General features: G+C 44.1%; 8 non-coding genes and 1 pseudogene across 8 annotated transcripts; all 9 read right to left on the bottom strand.

Annotated features, from left to right (window-relative positions):
* Window positions 1-971: 971 nt before the first annotated feature.
* Window positions 972-1,154, bottom strand: LOC141185666 (U2 spliceosomal RNA). Its single transcript, XR_012260305.1, has one exon. It is a non-coding gene; the product is annotated as a U2 spliceosomal RNA (small nuclear RNA).
* A 524-nt stretch (window positions 1,155-1,678) lies between these two features.
* On the bottom strand, window positions 1,679-1,794 carry LOC141186147 (U2 spliceosomal RNA; annotated as a pseudogene).
* A 1,119-nt stretch (window positions 1,795-2,913) lies between these two features.
* Window positions 2,914-3,104, bottom strand: LOC141188411 (U2 spliceosomal RNA). Its single transcript, XR_012262506.1, has one exon. It is a non-coding gene; the product is annotated as a U2 spliceosomal RNA (small nuclear RNA).
* Window positions 3,105-4,223: 1,119 nt separating this feature from the next.
* Window positions 4,224-4,414, bottom strand: LOC141188412 (U2 spliceosomal RNA). Its single transcript, XR_012262507.1, has one exon. It is a non-coding gene; the product is annotated as a U2 spliceosomal RNA (small nuclear RNA).
* Window positions 4,415-9,982: 5,568 nt separating this feature from the next.
* LOC141188414 (U2 spliceosomal RNA) lies at window positions 9,983-10,173 on the bottom strand. The gene has a single exon (XR_012262508.1). It is a non-coding gene; the product is annotated as a U2 spliceosomal RNA (small nuclear RNA).
* Window positions 10,174-11,297: 1,124 nt separating this feature from the next.
* On the bottom strand, window positions 11,298-11,488 carry LOC141188415 (U2 spliceosomal RNA). Its single transcript, XR_012262509.1, has one exon. It is a non-coding gene; the product is annotated as a U2 spliceosomal RNA (small nuclear RNA).
* Window positions 11,489-12,614: 1,126 nt separating this feature from the next.
* Window positions 12,615-12,805, bottom strand: LOC141188416 (U2 spliceosomal RNA). Its single transcript, XR_012262510.1, has one exon. It is a non-coding gene; the product is annotated as a U2 spliceosomal RNA (small nuclear RNA).
* Window positions 12,806-13,924: 1,119 nt separating this feature from the next.
* On the bottom strand, window positions 13,925-14,115 carry LOC141188417 (U2 spliceosomal RNA). Its single transcript, XR_012262511.1, has one exon. It is a non-coding gene; the product is annotated as a U2 spliceosomal RNA (small nuclear RNA).
* A 1,120-nt stretch (window positions 14,116-15,235) lies between these two features.
* On the bottom strand, window positions 15,236-15,426 carry LOC141188418 (U2 spliceosomal RNA). Its single transcript, XR_012262512.1, has one exon. It is a non-coding gene; the product is annotated as a U2 spliceosomal RNA (small nuclear RNA).
* Window positions 15,427-16,467: the final 1,041 nt, after the last annotated feature.

The following is a 16,467-nucleotide window of genomic DNA, read 5'->3' on the forward strand; positions in this document are numbered from 1 at the left end:
TCCACGCGTTTTAGATCTGCATAACTCCACCTCTTTTAGCACAGTACCCTCAACCCCCGGCTGTTCCCACCCGCCTCAACACCGTTGGAAGGGAGGAGAACCAATTAAGGCGGGGGGGGGGTGGAACGAGCAGCTGTCTACCCTTAGCAGTAGGGTTGCTGATTAATTACCTCTCCTGCTGCTGCTGCTGCTGGCTGTCCAGCAGCAGACTGAAGGTGGCTGCTGCTGTGCGCAGGTATATAAAGGCTCAGAGCCTATTATGACACGCGCAGCCAGCGTTCCATTGCCACATTCCGTCTACTGCAGGCGGGATACCTGGATGGCTGAATGTCACTGAGAAGCTCACAGAGACCGCCATAAGCAACAGTTTAAAAGAATGCCACAGACTAATCAACCAAACTTTTTGGGTTGGTTTCTCTTTTATAGTCTGCAGGCATTAAATGAAAGAAGTCAGTGTTCCAGCAGAGGGAGACAACGTTTCAGAAAAGGCATTGTAGCAAACCAAAAAAGAAATTTTAAGCGCAGCAGAGTAACCAGCTCACATACCTGTTAGCTCAGGTGAGTTTAAAAGGCTGCTGTTGATAACAAGGGCATTTGCTAAATAGATGGTGTGTGTGCAACAATATACTGAAAGGTCAATTATATTGTGCAGCTTATCTCACCACCTGTAGTTATTTAGGTGAAAGCTCCAAAATGCTTGCCTAATATGTCTGTTTATCCAAAAGGAAGTATAGAGGGAGAGCTAGATAGATAGCATTGCATTACATTACATTACATGGCAATGCAATGCACAGTTGCTGAAGTTGAACCAAAATGAGCTTGTCATCTGGCTTCTGCAACTTTTAACATGAAAAATCCAATGAGGAGAAGAAAAGCAAAGCCAAAGAGTCCATCCCAAAATCCGACAAACAAGCAAAATGAACAAAAAGCATTGAATTCAATTCTTTCTGATTTTAGAAACTGCATTAAAGAAGGGGTGCACCGGTCCTGGAGATACTGCAATACCAGGTCAATGCGTGGAGTGGACAGAGCAAGCTCTTTTTCCATCTCCCTGTTCTAAAAATCCATTTAATATATGGTCCCCAGATAGGGGACGTATCAGATATTAAACTGATAAGAACAGATTTTTTTGATTGAAGCTGCATCCAAGGCACTGAAAAATGTGACCGAAGTCACACCAAAACAGCGCACGAGGCGAGGATTCATGTGGACCCTTCCCGGAGGAGAGGATCCCCAATAAACCATCCCCATCCCTCCGAGCCAGAAGGCCACAGCGAGGGTCAGGGATCTCCGATGCTCTCCCTAGCCGAAGCCGGAGAAGAGCTGTTTTCGTGCTCCCAGCTTCCATCTAGGCTGCCACCCTAGTGGAGCTGGAGCCTGTGTTGGTTTCTCAGCCCAAAGCTGACCGGACCTCCGACCGGGTTTATAAAAATTCCCCTTCCTAGCCCGGAGGCCAGGAATAGGGGGGGTTGCTCAGAAAGTATGATTGGCAAAGGTGCGGCGTGCTACGAAGCCAAGTCTTTCTGGGGTTCCCAGTCCCAGTAAGCTTGGACTCCCACCAGGGCGCCTACTCCTGGGGCACATTGCTCCAAAGCCCTCACACTTACCCAGCCTAGTGACTTCGATCCTGGAGGGCCATGTTTTCCATCAGATAACTCTAAGAGCCACCTGGCGTACTAACAAGTGCACCAAACCAGTGTGTAATATGCATCAACTTACTAGGGCAGCCCAAGGACAAAACTGCCTTTTCAAAAGATACTACACTTGATCTTAGCCAAAAGGCCGAGAAGCGATAACCAGAATTGGTTTCCGACTACGGTGCCACCCAAGGATTCTGAAAAGTCCATTTGTGGAGATGGCCACCTGGACTCCCGTTAAGAAGACATGCTGTCAACCTCTAGATCCCTCACATGCCTGCACTTTTCGGCTTGCTGCTGCTGCAATCCACGCGTTTTAGATCTGCATAACTCCACCTCTTTTAGCACAGTACCCTCAACCCCCGGCTGTTCCCACCCGCCTCAACACCGTTGGAAGGGAGGAGAACCAATTAAGGCGGGGGGGGGTGGAACGAGCAGCTGTCTACCCTTAGCAGGAGGGTTGCTGATTAATTACCTCTCCTGCTGCTGCTGCTGCTGGCTGTCCAGCAGCAGACTGAAGGTGGCTGCTGCTGTGCGCAGGTATATAAAGGCTCAGAGCCTATTATGACACGCGCAGCCAGCGTTCCATTGCCACATTCCGTCTACTGCAGGCGGGATACCTGGATGGCTGAATGTCACTGAGAAGCTCACAGAGACCGCCATAAGCAACAGTTTAAAAGAATGCCACAGACTAATCAACCAAACTTTTTGGGTTGGTTTCTCTTTTATAGTCTGCAGGCATTAAATGAAAGAAGTCAGTGTTCCAGCAGAGGGAGACAACGTTTCAGAAAAGGCATTGTAGCAAACCAAAAAAGAAATTTTAAGCGCAGCAGAGTAACCAGCTCACATACCTGTTAGCTCAGGTGAGTTTAAAAGGCTGCTGTTGATAACAAGGGCATTTGCTAAATAGATGGTGTGTGTGCAACAATATACTGAAAGGTCAATTATATTGTGCAGCTTATCTCACCACCTGTAGTTATTTAGGTGAAAGCTCCAAAATGCTTGCCTAATATGTCTGTTTATCCAAAAGGAAGTATAGAGGGAGAGCTAGATAGATAGCATTGCATTACATTACATTACATGGCAATGCAATGCACAGTTGCTGAAGTTGAACCAAAATGAGCTTGTCATCTGGCTTCTGCAACTTTTAACATGAAAAATCCAATGAGGAGAAGAAAAGCAAAGCCAAAGAGTCCATCCCAAAATCCGACAAACAAGCAAAATGAACAAAAAGCATTGAATTCAATTCTTTCTGATTTTAGAAACTGCATTAAAGAAGGGGTGCACCGGTCCTGGAGATACTGCAATACCAGGTCAATGCGTGGAGTGGACAGAGCAAGCTCTTTTTCCATCTCCCTGTTCTAAAAATCCATTTAATATATGGTCCCCAGATAGGGGACGTATCAGATATTAAACTGATAAGAACAGATACTACACTTGATCTTAGCCAAAAGGCCGAGAAGCGATAACCAGAATTGGTTTCCGACTACGGTGCCACCCAAGGATTCTGAAAAGTCCATTTGTGGAGATGGCCACCTGGACTCCCGTTAAGAAGACATGCTGTCAACCTCTAGATCCCTCACATGCCTGCACTTTTCGGCTTGCTGCTGCTGCAATCCACGCGTTTTAGATCTGCATAACTCCACCTCTTTTAGCACAGTACCCTCAACCCCGGCTGTTCCCACCCGCCTCAACACCGTTGGAAGGGAGGAGAACCAATTAAGGCGGGGGGGGGGTGGAACGAGCAGCTGTCTACCCTTAGCAGGAGGGTTGCTGATTAATTACCTCTCCTGCTGCTGCTGCTGCTGGCTGTCCAGCAGCAGACTGAAGGTGGCTGCTGCTGTGCGCAGGTATATAAAGGCTCAGAGCCTATTATGACACGCGCAGCCAGCGTTCCATTGCCACATTCCGTCTACTGCAGGCGGGATACCTGGATGGCTGAATGTCACTGAGAAGCTCACAGAGACCGCCATAAGCAACAGTTTAAAAGAATGCCACAGACTAATCAACCAAACTTTTTGGGTTGGTTTCTCTTTTATAGTCTGCAGGCATTAAATGAAAGAAGTCAGTGTTCCAGCAGAGGGAGACAACGTTTCAGAAAAGGCATTGTAGCAAACCAAAAAAGAAATTTTAAGCGCAGCAGAGTAACCAGCTCACATACCTGTTAGCTCAGGTGAGTTTAAAAGGCTGCTGTTGATAACAAGGGCATTTGCTAAATAGATGGTGTGTGTGCAACAATATACTGAAAGGTCAATTATATTGTGCAGCTTATCTCACCACCTGTAGTTATTTAGGTGAAAGCTCCAAAATGCTTGCCTAATATGTCTGTTTATCCAAAAGGAAGTATAGAGGGAGAGCTAGATAGATAGCATTGCATTACATTACATTACATGGCAATGCAATGCACAGTTGCTGAAGTTGAACCAAAATGAGCTTGTCATCTGGCTTCTGCAACTTTTAACATGAAAAATCCAATGAGGAGAAGAAAAGCAAAGCCAAAGAGTCCATCCCAAAATCCGACAAACAAGCAAAATGAACAAAAAGCATTGAATTCAATTCTTTCTGATTTTAGAAACTGCATTAAAGAAGGGGTGCACCGGTCCTGGAGATACTGCAATACCAGGTCAATGCGTGGAGTGGACAGAGCAAGCTCTTTTTCCATCTCCCTGTTCTAAAAATCCATTTAATATATGGTCCCCAGATAGGGGACGTATCAGATATTAAACTGATAAGAACAGATACTACACTTGATCTTAGCCAAAAGGCCGAGAAGCGATAACCAGAATTGGTTTCCGACTACGGTGCAACCCAAGGATTCTGAAAAGTCCATTTGTGGAGATGGCCACTTGGACTCCCGTTAAGAAGACATGCTGTCAACCTCTAGATCCCTCACATGCCTGCACTTTTCGGCTTGCTGCTGCTGCAATCCACGCGTTTTAGATCTGCATAACTCCACCTCTTTTAGCACAGTACCCTCAACCCCCGGCTGTTCCCACCCGCCTCAACACCGTTGGAAGGGAGGAGAACCAATTAAGGCGGGGGGGGGGGGGGTGGAACGAGCAGCTGTCTACCCTTAGCAGGAGGGTTGCTGATTAATTACCTCTCCTGCTGCTGCTGCTGCTGGCTGTCCAGCAGCAGACTGAAGGTGGCTGCTGCTGTGCGCAGGTATATAAAGGCTCAGAGCCTATTATGACACGCGCAGCCAGCGTTCCATTGCCACATTCCGTCTACTGCAGGCGGGATACCTGGATGGCTGAATGTCACTGAGAAGCTCACAGAGACCGCCATAAGCAACAGTTTAAAAGAATGCCACAGACTAATCAACCAAACTTTTTGGGTTGGTTTCTCTTTTATAGTCTGCAGGCATTAAATGAAAGAAGTCAGTGTTCCAGCAGAGGGAGACAACGTTTCAGAAAAGGCATTGTAGCAAACCAAAAAAGAAATTTTAAGCGCAGCAGAGTAACCAGCTCACATACCTGTTAGCTCAGGTGAGTTTAAAAGGCTGCTGTTGATAACAAGGGCATTTGCTAAATAGATGGTGTGTGTGCAACAATATACTGAAAGGTCAATTATATTGTGCAGCTTATCTCACCACCTGTAGTTATTTAGGTGAAAGCTCCAAAATGCTTGCCTAATATGTCTGTTTATCCAAAAGGAAGTATAGAGGGAGAGCTAGATAGATAGCATTGCATTACATTACATTACATGGCAATGCAATGCACAGTTGCTGAAGTTGAACCAAAATGAGCTTGTCATCTGGCTTCTGCAACTTTTAACATGAAAAATCCAATGAGGAGAAGAAAAGCAAAGCCAAAGAGTCCATCCCAAAATCCGACAAACAAGCAAAATGAACAAAAAGCATTGAATTCAATTCTTTCTGATTTTAGAAACTGCATTAACCACTTCGCGCCAGAGCCTGTTTTTGCCTTCGTGACCGGGCCAATTTTTTCAATTCTGACCACTGTCACTTTATGAAGTAATTACTCTGGAACGCTTCAACGTATTCCCCTGATTCTGAGACTGTTTTTTCATGACATATTGTACTTCATGATAGTGGTAAAATTTCTTCCATATAACTTGCGTTTATTTGTGAAAAAATCGGAAATTTGGCGAAAATTTAGAAAATTTTGCAATTTTCAAACTTTGAATTTTCATGCCCTTAAATCAGAGAGATATGTCACACAAAAAAGTTAAAAAATAACATTTCCCACATGTCTACTTTACATCAGCACAATTTTGGAACCAAAATTTTTTTTTGTTAGGGAGCTATAAGGGTTAAAAGTTGACCAGCGCTTTCTCATTTTTCCAACAAAATTTACAAAAACATTTTTTTAGGGACCACATCATATTTGAAGTCACTTTGAGGGGTCTTTATGACAGAAAATACCCAAAAGTGACACCATTCTAAAAACTGCACCCCTCAAGGTGCTCAAAACCACATTCAAGAACTTTATTAACCCTTCAGGTGCTTCACAGGAATTTTTGGAATGTGGAAAAAAAAAATTAACATTTAACTTTTTTCACAAAAATGTTACTTTAGACCCAATTTTTTTTTATTTTCACAGGGGTAACAGGAAAAAATGGACCCCAAATTTTTTTGTGCAATTTCTCTTGAGCGTGCTGATACCCGATATGTGAGGGAAAACCACTGTTTGGGCGCACTGCAGGGTTCGGAAGGGAAGGAGCGCCATTAGACTTTTTGAATGTAAAATTTGTCTGAATAATTAGCAGACGCCATGTTGCGTTTGGAGAGCTCCTGATGTGCCTAAACAGTGGAAACCCCCCACAAGTGACACCATTTTGGAAACTAGACCCCTTAGGGAACTTATCTAGATGTGTGGTGAGCACCTTGAACCCCAAGGTGCTTCACAGAAGTTTATAATATTGAGCTGTAAAAATAAAATTTTCACATTTTTCCCACAAAACCGTTTTTCATCCCTTAATTTTGCATTATCATAAGGGTAATAGGATAAATTGCACCATGAAATTTGTTGTGCAATTTCTCCTGAACACGCTGATACCCCATATGTGGAGGCAAATTACTGTTTGGGCGCATGGCAGGGTTTGAAAGGGAAGGAGCGCCATTTGACTTTTTGAATGTAAAATTTGTTTGAATAATTAGCAGACGCCATGTCGCATTTGGGGAGCCCCTAATGTGACTAAACAGTGGAAACCCCCCACAAGTGCCACCATTTTGGAAACTAGACCCCTTAGGGAACTTATCTAGATGTGTGGTGAGCACCTCGCACCCCCAGCTGCTTCACAGAAGTTTATAATATTGAGCCGTGAAAATAAAATTTTCACATTTTTCCCACAAAAAATCTTTTTCATTCTCTAATTTTGTATTATCATAAGGGTAACAGGATAAATTGCACCATGAAGTTTGTTGTGCAATTTCTCCTGAACACGCCGATACCCCATATGTGAGGGAAAACCACTGTTTGGGCGCACGGCAGGGTTTGAAAGGGAAGGAGCGCCATTTGACTTTTTGAATGTAAAATTTGTTTGAATAATTAGCGGACGCCATGTCACATTTGTGGAGCCCCTAATGTGTCTAAACAGCGGAAACCCCCCACAAGTGCCACCATTTTGGAAACTAGACCCCTTAGGGAACTTATCTAGATGTGTGGTGAGCACCTTGCACCCCCAGCTGCTTCACAGAAGTTTATAATATTGAGCCGTGAAAATAAAATTCACATTTTTCCCATAAAAAATGTTTTTCATCCCCTAATTTTGCATTATCATAAGGATAACCGGAGAAATTGCACCATGAAATTTGTTGTACAATTTCTCCTGAGTACGCCGATACCCCATATGTGGGGGAAAACCACTGCTTTGGTGTACGGCAGGGTTCGGAAGAGAAAGGAGCGCTATGTTGGCTGGGATAGGCAGCAGACACCATGTCACATTTGAAGAGTCGCTGACATGCCAAAACAGCAGAAACCTCCACAAATGACCCCATTTTGTAAACTACACCTCTCAAGGAATTCATCTAGGGAAGTAGTGAGTATTTTTTAATTTTTAAATTTATACCATTGGGCAGTGAAAAAATCATAATTATATTTTTACCACAAAAAAATGTTTTACCCTCAGATTTTACATTTTCACACAGGGCAATGGGTAAAAATGGTGCCGAAATGTGTCACACAATTTCTTCTAAAAGTGTCAATATCCCATATGTGGCTGTATCGTACCGCTTAGCCATATGGTGAGATCTGGGGGGGACGGAGTGCTATTTGACAATTGGAGAACAAATTATTGTAGAATAGGCATTTGGATTTGGGAGCACAAAATTTTCTGAATTTCTTTTGGGGGGCAAGGGTCATTTTGCTTTTCCAGAGCCTTTCTGCTACCAGTAACTTGGAAGTCCCTTATATTTTTAACAGATGACGGACCTGAGTGGGGACTAGCTTTTTTTGAGGACTGAGTTGAAGCTTTTATTGGGAACATTTTACGTAACATTTATCCGGCGCTCTAGGCTGAGCACTTACATCGGGGTTTCCATCTAAATTTCCAAGTGATGTAATTCAGATGAAACCCCTGCAGGATCCATTCACTGTAATGAGGCAGCAGAGTTACTCTGGACACCGTCTGGCCTCTGTGTAGCGGTGTCCTTTTTTTCAGAAGTGCACAAAACTGTGGCCAACCGCACTTTTATGCACGCCTAAAACAAATGACACCGTGGGATCCCAGGCTAGACGGCGTCCACAGTGGCCTATATCTGTCTCATTACAGGGAATCTTCCGTCATGGGTTCCGGCTGAATCATGTATTTCAGAGATTTACACGGAAACTCTGGTGTAAGTGCTCAGCGCAGACCGCAGGATAAATGTGGGCAGAGCCTTACTGGGATCTTTGGGGACATAATAAACAAATCAGTAGCAGGTGAAGAATTGGTTTTATTTATTTTTTACGCCGTTCCTAGTGTGATATAACTGATTAGATTACTTTATTCTTCGGGTCGGTGTGATTACAGAGATACCAGATTTATATCGGGTTTTTATGACTGACAGCTGTCACACACTAAAAGACGCTTTTTTTGCAAAATCTAGTTTTTGCATCACCATATTTTGAGAGCTATAATTTTTCCATATTTCGGCCGACAGAGTCATGTGACGGCTTGTTTTTTGCGGGACGAGTTGACATTTTTATTGGTACCATTTTTGGGGACGTGACATTTTTTGATCGCTTTCTATTCCGTTTTTTGGGAGGTAAAATTAACAAAAACAAACAATTCAGGAATTGTTTTTTGAGTTTTTTTTTTATGCCGTTCTGCGTGTGGTAAAAGTGATCAGGCAGCGTTATTCTTCGGGTCAGTACGTTTACAGCGATACTACACTTACTGTATTTTTTTTATGTTTTGGCGCTTTTACACAATAAAACTATTTTATAGAAAAAAATATTTTTTTTGCATTGCTTTATTCTGAGCGCTATAACTTTTTTATTTTTCGGCTGATGGAGCTGTATGGCGGCTTTTTTTTTGCGTAACAAGATGACGTTTTCAGTGGTACCATTTTTATTTCTATTTTGTTTTTTGATCGCATTTTTTTCCACTTTTTGTTTGGCAATATGATGAAAAAGCATATTTTTTTGCTCCGTTTTTTATTTATTTTTATTACGGTGTGCACAGAAGGAGTTAATTAGTGTGACAGTTTTATAGCTCGGGTTGTTTCGGACGCGGCGATACCAAATATGTGTACTTTTTTTGGTTTTGTAAAAATATACGGATTTATTGGTTTAATATTTTATTTATTTATTTTGTGATTTTTTTTATTAATAGTTTAAAAACTTTTTTTTTACTTTTTTTCACATTTTTTCTTAGTCCCTGTATGGGACATTAATTTTTATTTTTCTGATCTCTGATCTCATGTAATGTAATAGACATATATTACATTACATGAGATCTTCCCTGACTGTTTCAGTCAGAGTCTCCTGTCTGGCTACAGCTGCAGCTGAGCCAGACAGGACACCATATATGGCAGAGCTGGAGGCGGTCATGTGACCTCCAGCTGCCATAGCAACCCCAGGTCCTGGAAGGACTCGGAGGTCTTCGGAGAGGTAAGTTGACGACCCCCTCTCCTCCTGCTGTCTCCTATATGCCGCGATCACTATAGATCACAGCATATAGAAGACAGCTAAGGGTTAACATCACTGGGACCTGATCTAATCAGGTCCCGATGATGTTCCCTGTCAGAGCTAACGCTCTGCACCGGAATCGCAGCGCTTGCAGGACCCTGGGGGTCCTGAGCACTGCGAGACCGCCCACCGTTTTTAAACGTCGGCGCTGCACAGAGCCCGGCAAGCGCCGACGTTTATCTATAGTGGGCGGTCGGGAACCGGTTAAAGAAGGGGTGCACCGGTCCTGGAGATACTGCAATACCAGGTCAATGCGTGGAGTGGACAGAGCAAGCTCTTTTTCCATCTCCCTGTTCTAAAAATCCATTTAATATATGGTCCCCAGATAGGGGACGTATCAGATATTAAACTGATAAGAACAGATACTACACTTGATCTTAGCCAAAAGGCCGAGAAGCGATAACCAGAATTGGTTTCCGACTACGGTGCCACCCAAGGATTCTGAAAAGTCCATTTGTGGAGATGGCCACCTGGACTCCCGTTAAGAAGACATGCTGTCAACCTCTAGATCCCTCACATGCCTGCACTTTTCGGCTTGCTGCTGCTGCAATCCACGCGTTTTAGATCTGCATAACTCCACCTCTTTTAGCACAGTACCCTCAACCCCCGGCTGTTCCCACCCGCCTCAACACCGTTGGAAGGGAGGAGAACCAATTAAGGCGGGGGGGGGGGGGGTGGAACGAGCAGCTGTCTACCCTTAGCAGGAGGGTTGCTGATTAATTACCTCTCCTGCTGCTGCTGCTGCTGGCTGTCCAGCAGCAGACTGAAGGTGGCTGCTGCTGTGCGCAGGTATATAAAGGCTCAGAGCCTATTATGACACGCGCAGCCAGCGTTCCATTGCCACATTCCGTCTACTGCAGGCGGGATACCTGGATGGCTGAATGTCACTGAGAAGCTCACAGAGACCGCCATAAGCAACAGTTTAAAAGAATGCCACAGACTAATCAACCAAACTTTTTGGGTTGGTTTCTCTTTTATAGTCTGCAGGCATTAAATGAAAGAAGTCAGTGTTCCAGCAGAGGGAGACAACGTTTCAGAAAAGGCATTGTAGCAAACCAAAAAAGAAATTTTAAGCGCAGCAGAGTAACCAGCTCACATACCTGTTAGCTCAGGTGAGTTTAAAAGGCTGCTGTTGATAACAAGGGCATTTGCTAAATAGATGGTGTGTGTGCAACAATATACTGAAAGGTCAATTATATTGTGCAGCTTATCTCACCACCTGTAGTTATTTAGGTGAAAGCTCCAAAATGCTTGCCTAATATGTCTGTTTATCCAAAAGGAAGTATAGAGGGAGAGCTAGATAGATAGCATTGCATTACATTACATTACATGGCAATGCAATGCACAGCTGCTGAAGTTGAACCAAAATGAGCTTGTCATCTGGCTTCTGCAACTTTTAACATGAAAAATCCAATGAGGAGAAGAAAAGCAAAGCCAAAGAGTCCATCCCAAAATCCGACAAACAAGCAAAATGAACAAAAAGCATTGAATTCAATTCTTTCTGATTTTAGAAACTGCATTAAAGAAGGGGTGCACCGGTCCTGGAGATACTGCAATACCAGGTCAATGCGTGGAGTGGACAGAGCAAGCTCTTTTTCCATCTCCCTGTTCTAAAAATCCATTTAATATATGGTCCCCAGATAGGGGACGTATCAGATATTAAACTGATAAGAACAGATACTACACTTGATCTTAGCCAAAAGGCCGAGAAGCGATAACCAGAATTGGTTTCCGACTACGGTGCCACCCAAGGATTCTGAAAAGTCCATTTGTGGAGATGGCCACCTGGACTCCCGTTAAGAAGACATGCTGTCAACCTCTAGATCCCTCACATGCCTGCACTTTTCGGCTTGCTGCTGCTGCAATCCACACGTTTTAGATCTGCATAACTCCACCTCTTTTAGCACAGTACCCTCAACCCCCGGCTGTTCCCACCCGCCTCAACACCGTTGGAAGGGAGGAGAACCAATTAAGGCGGGGGGGGGGGGGGGGTGGAACGAGCAGCTGTCTACCCTTAGCAGGAGGGTTGCTGATTAATTACCTCTCCTGCTGCTGCTGCTGCTGGCTGTCCAGCAGCAGACTGAAGGTGGCTGCTGCTGTGCGCAGGTATATAAAGGCTCAGAGCCTATTATGACACGCGCAGCCAGCGTTCCATTGCCACATTCCGTCTACTGCAGGCGGGATACCTGGATGGCTGAATGTCACTGAGAAGCTCACAGAGACCGCCATAAGCAGCAGTTTAAAAGAATGCCACAGACTAATCAACCAAACTTTTTGGGTTGGTTTCTCTTTTATAGTCTGCAGGCATTAAATGAAAGAAGTCAGTGTTCCAGCAGAGGGAGACAACGTTTCAGAAAAGGCATTGTAGCAAACCAAAAAAGAAATTTTAAGCGCAGCAGAGTAACCAGCTCACATACCTGTTAGCTCAGGTGAGTTTAAAAGGCTGCTGTTGATAACAAGGGCATTTGCTAAATAGATGGTGTGTGTGCAACAATATACTGAAAGGTCAATTATATTGTGCAGCTTATCTCACCACCTGTAGTTATTTAGGTGAAAGCTCCAAAATGCTTGCCTAATATGTCTGTTTATCCAAAAGGAAGTATAGAGGGAGAGCTAGATAGATAGCATTGCATTACATTACATTACATGGCAATGCAATGCACAGTTGCTGAAGTTGAACCAAAATGAGCTTGTCATCTGGCTTCTGCAACTTTTAACATGAAAAATCCAATGAGGAGAAGAAAAGCAAAGCCAAAGAGTCCATCCCAAAATCCGACAAACAAGCAAAATGAACAAAAAGCATTGAATTCAATTCTTTCTGATTTTAGAAACTGCATTAAAGAAGGGGTGCACCGGTCCTGGAGATACTGCAATACCAGGTCAATGCGTGGAGTGGACAGAGCAAGCTCTTTTTCCATCTCCCTGTTCTAAAAATCCATTTAATATATGGTCCCCAGATAGGGGACGTATCAGATATTAAACTGATAAGAACAGATACTACACTTGATCTTAGCCAAAAGGCCGAGAAGCGATAACCAGAATTGGTTTCCGACTACGGTGCCACCCAAGGATTCTGAAAAGTCCATTTGTGGAGATGGCCACCTGGACTCCCGTTAAGAAGACATGCTGTCAACCTCTAGATCCCTCACATGCCTGCACTTTTCGGCTTGCTGCTGCTGCAATCCACGCGTTTTAGATCTGCATAACTCCACCTCTTTTAGCACAGTACCCTCAACCCCCGGCTGTTCCCACCCGCCTCAACACCGTTGGAAGGGAGGAGAACCAATTAAGGCGGGGGGGGGTGGAACGAGCAGCTGTCTACCCTTAGCAGGAGGGTTGCTGATTAATTACCTCTCCTGCTGCTGCTGCTGCTGGCTGTCCAGCAGCAGACTGAAGGTGGCTGCTGCTGTGCGCAGGTATATAAAGGCTCAGAGCCTATTATGACACGCGCAGCCAGCGTTCCATTGCCACATTCCGTCTACTGCAGGCGGGATACCTGGATGGCTGAATGTCACTGAGAAGCTCACAGAGACCGCCATAAGCAACAGTTTAAAAGAATGCCACAGACTAATCAACCAAACTTTTTGGGTTGGTTTCTCTTTTATAGTCTGCAGGCATTAAATTAAAGAAGTCAGTGTTCCAGCAGAGGGAGACAACGTTTCAGAAAAGGCATTGTAGCAAACCAAAAAAGAAATTTTAAGCGCAGCAGAGTAAGCAGCTCACATACCTGTTAGCTCAGGTGAGTTTAAAAGGCTGCTGTTGATAACAAGGGCATTTGTTAAATAGATGGTGTGTGTGCAACAATATACTGAAAGGTCAATTATATTGTGTAGCTTATCTCACCACCTGTAGTTATTTAGGTGAAAGCTCCAAAATGCTTGCCTAATATGTCTGTTTATCCAAAAGGAAGTATAGAGGGAGAGCTAGATAGATAGCATTGCATTACATTACATTACATGGCAATGCAATGCACAGTTGCTGAAGGTGAATCAAAATGAGCTTGTCATCTGGCTTCTGCAACTTTAAACATGAAAAATCCAATGAGGAGAAGAAGAGCAAAGCCAAAGAGTCCATCCCAAAATCCGACAAACAAGCAAAATGAACAAAAAGCATTGAATTCAATTCTTTCTGATTTTAGAAACTGCATTAAAGAAGGGGTGCACCGGTCCTGGAGATACTGCAATACCAGGTCAATGCGTGGAGTGGACAGAGCAAGCTCTTTTTCCATCTCCCTGTTCTAAAAATCCATTTAATATATGGTCCCCAGATAGGGGACGTATCAGATATTAAACTGATAAGAACAGATACTACACTTGATCTTAGCCAAAAGGCCGAGAAGCGATAACCAGAATTGGTTTCCGACTACGGTGCCACCCAAGGATTCTGAAAAGTCCATTTGTGGAGATGGCCACCTGGACTCCCGTTAAGAAGACATGCTGTCAACCTCTAGATCCCTCACATGCCTGCACTTTTCGGCTTGCTGCTGCTGCAATCCACGCGTTTTAGATCTGCATAACTCCACCTCTTTTAGCACAGTACCCTCAACCCCCAGCTGTTCCCACCCGCCTCAACACCGTTGGAAGGGAGGAGAACCAATTAAGGCGGGGGGGGGGTGGAACGAGCAGCTGTCTACCCTTAGCAGGAGGGTTGCTGATTAATTACCTCTCCTGCTGCTGCTGCTGCTGGCTGTCCAGCAGCAGACTGAAGGTGGCTGCTGCTGTGCGCAGGTATATAAAGGCTCAGAGCCTATTATGACACGCGCAGCCAGCGTTCCATTGCCACATTCCGTCTACTGCAGGCGGGATACCTGGATGACTGAATGTCACTGAGAAGCTCACAGAGACCGCCATAAGCAACAGTTTAAAAGAATGCCACAGACTAATCAACCAAACTTTTTGGGTTGGTTTCTCTTTTATAGTCTGCAGGCATTAAATGAAAGAAGTCAGTGTTCCAGCAGAGGGAGACAACGTTTCAGAAAAGGCATTGTAGCAAACCAAAAAAGAAATTTTAAGCGCAGCAGAGTAACCAGCTCACATACCTGTTAGCTCAGGTGAGTTTAAAAGGCTGCTGTTGATAACAAGGGCATTTGCTAAATAGATGGTGTGTGTGCAACAATATACTGAAAGGTCAATTATATTGTGCAGCTTATCTCACCACCTGTAGTTATTTAGGTGAAAGCTCCAAAATGCTTGCCTAATATGTCTGTTTATCCAAAAGGAAGTATAGAGGGAGAGCTAGATAGATAGCATTGCATTACATTACATTACATGGCAATGCAATGCACAGTTGCTGAAGTTGAACCAAAATGAGCTTGTCATCTGGCTTCTGCAACTTTTAACATGAAAAATCCAATGAGGAGAAGAAAAGCAAAGCCAAAGAGTCCATCCCAAAATCCGACAAACAAGCAAAATGAACAAAAAGCATTGAATTCAATTCTTTCTGATTTTAGAAACTGCATTAAAGAAGGGGTGCACCGGTCCTGGAGATACTGCAATACCAGGTCAATGCGTGGAGTGGACAGAGCAAGCTCTTTTTCCATCTCCCTGTTCTAAAAATCCATTTAATATATGGTCCCCAGATAGGGGACGTATCAGATATTAAACTGATAAGAACAGATACTACACTTGATCTTAGCCAAAAGGCCGAGAAGCGATAACCAGAATTGGTTTCCGACTACGGTGCCACCCAAGGATTCTGAAAAGTCCATTTGTGGAGATGGCCACCTGGACTCCCGTTAAGAAGACATGCTGTCAACCTCTAGATCCCTCACATGCCTGCACTTTTCGGCTTGCTGCTGCTGCAATCCACGCGTTTTAGATCTGCATAACTCCACCTCTTTTAGCACAGTACCCTCAACTCCCGGCTGTTCCCACCCGCCTCAACACCGTTGGAAGGGAGGAGAACCAATTAAGGCGGGGGGGGGTGGAACGAGCAGCTGTCTACCCTTAGCAGGAGGGTTGCTGATTAATTACCTCTCCTGCTGCTGCTGCTGCTGGCTGTCCAGCAGCAGACTGAAGGTGGCTGCTGCTGTGCGCAGGTATATAAAGGCTCAGAGCCTATTATGACACGCGCAGCCAGCGTTCCATTGCCACATTCCGTCTACTGCAGGCGGGATACCTGGATGGCTGAATGTCACTGAGAAGTTCACAGAGACCGCCATAAGCAACAGTTTAAAAGAATGCCACAGACTAATCAACCAAACTTTTTGGGTTGGTTTCTCTTTTATAGTCTGCAGGCATTAAATGAAAGAAGTCAGTGTTCCAGCAGAGGGAGACAACGTTTTAGAAAAGGCATTGTAGCAAACCAAAAAAGAAATTTTAAGCGCAGCAGAGTAACCAGCTCACATACCTGTTAGCTCAGGTGAGTTTAAAAGGCTGCTGTTGATAACAAGGGCATTTGCTAAATAGATGGTGTGTGTGCAACAATATACTGAAAGGTCAATTATATTGTGCAGCTTATCTCACCACCTGTAGTTATTTAGGTGAAAGCTCCAAAATGCTTGCCTAATATGTCTGTTTATCCAAAAGGAAGTATAGAGGGAGAGCTAGATAGATAGCATTGCATTACATTACATTACATGGCAATGCAATGCACAGTTGCTGAAGTTGAACCAAAATGAGCTTGTCATCTGGCTTCTGCAACTTTTAACATGAAAAATCCAATGAGGAGAAGAAAAGCAAAGCCAAAGAGTCCAT

This window comes from Phyllobates terribilis, unplaced genomic scaffold (assembly GCF_046119375.1).
Source record: "Phyllobates terribilis strain yellow unplaced genomic scaffold, ASM4611937v1 Scaffold_40__1_contigs__length_11209783, whole genome shotgun sequence".
NCBI lineage: Eukaryota > Metazoa > Chordata > Amphibia > Anura > Dendrobatidae > Phyllobates > Phyllobates terribilis.